This window comes from Sinocyclocheilus grahami, unplaced genomic scaffold (genome assembly GCF_001515645.1).
Source record: "Sinocyclocheilus grahami isolate Dianchi unplaced genomic scaffold, SAMN03320097.WGS_v1.1 scaffold661.1, whole genome shotgun sequence".
Lineage (NCBI taxonomy): Eukaryota > Metazoa > Chordata > Actinopteri > Cypriniformes > Cyprinidae > Sinocyclocheilus > Sinocyclocheilus grahami.
This window is the reverse complement of record NW_015505840.1, coordinates 566,232-567,584: the sequence shown is the minus strand read 5'-3', so window position 1 is coordinate 567,584 and position 1,353 is coordinate 566,232.

The following is a 1,353-nucleotide window of genomic DNA, read 5'->3' as shown; positions in this document are numbered from 1 at the left end:
CTTGATCTCTACCACTCCAACAGAGAATGAGTTTGCATATATATGCCGCCTGGGAAACACTGGACTATGGTATAAATAAATTCAACTGTATAACACAGTTTCACTGCAATTCATGTTATAATGTTAGAATTAAATAACAATAAAAATAATACATATGCACTTATCTGTACATAGTAAATGCAGTTATTTTTAAGCGGTTGTCGACATCCTATCTAAAACGTCATTTAGCCAAAAAACAAAACAATAACGTTACCACTCTAATATGTCTTGCAATATCCGTGCGTGCAAAGGTTCTGCGCGATCCTCTTGTTCAATATTCTCTGCGTCTAAATCCGACTCAAATTGATATGGCAATATTGACGCCATCCTTAACTAAACCGGAGCAGACGGAACTTGCTGCTTTGGCAAGGGGCGGGGCAGTACTAAAACACCATCTAAGCTGTTCGCCAATCACAACGCACTGGGACAGCTAACCAATCATATCACATTTCGTTTTTCGGAAGGCGGGCCTTCATCAAACCCGGAACTAATCGAGCCGTTGGGCCAGGATGGGGAGAAAGGTATTCTAATAATGTAAATTATGTAAAAAATAATGGGTTTTTCGATCCACCAAGCATGAGAGCATGTTCTAGTACACCCCCAAAACAAATTCAAGACAATGTAAAAGAGCATAATAGGACCCCTTTAACCAAAATTGCCACTCTTTTACTGCCAATTATTTATTATACTTATATTATATGAATTATAATCATGGGTGCACATAAGTGGTCCGCATGCGTGACCAAAATTAGAAATGCGCTGTGTAAATTAGTTCAGAGCGCGCGTTTGCGTGGTTGACAGCTATTAATGCACAATTACCATTTTAGATCGACAAACTCTACTGTATAAGATTTCTATTCAAACTGAAAGCATAAATCTAGGCTACCCGCTAACATTTTCAAAGCACAATGTAAAACTATGACATTTCATTCACTGACGCTAAACCCGAAAGCCATATACTTACTTGCTGCCAACCCGCCAAAATAAAATCTTGCTGATTTTAAGTTTGAAAATGAAAAAATTAAATAATTCAAATTAAAAATAATAATTAAGGTTCACTTTAAAATAATAATAAAAAATTATAAACATATTAGTATTTTATTTTTAAGTTTACTATAAAATAATTTTATTTGTATTTAATACTCCCTTTTTATTTTAAAATAAAATATTATGATCACACTTTATTATTTAGTTAAACGAAATAAAGTGCGATAATATTATCACTATTATTAATTTATTTGTTAGTTATATTTGATGGGTCACACCATTTGCCATGTGAGGACCAAACCAAATCTCCAGGTTCTCATATGAGAA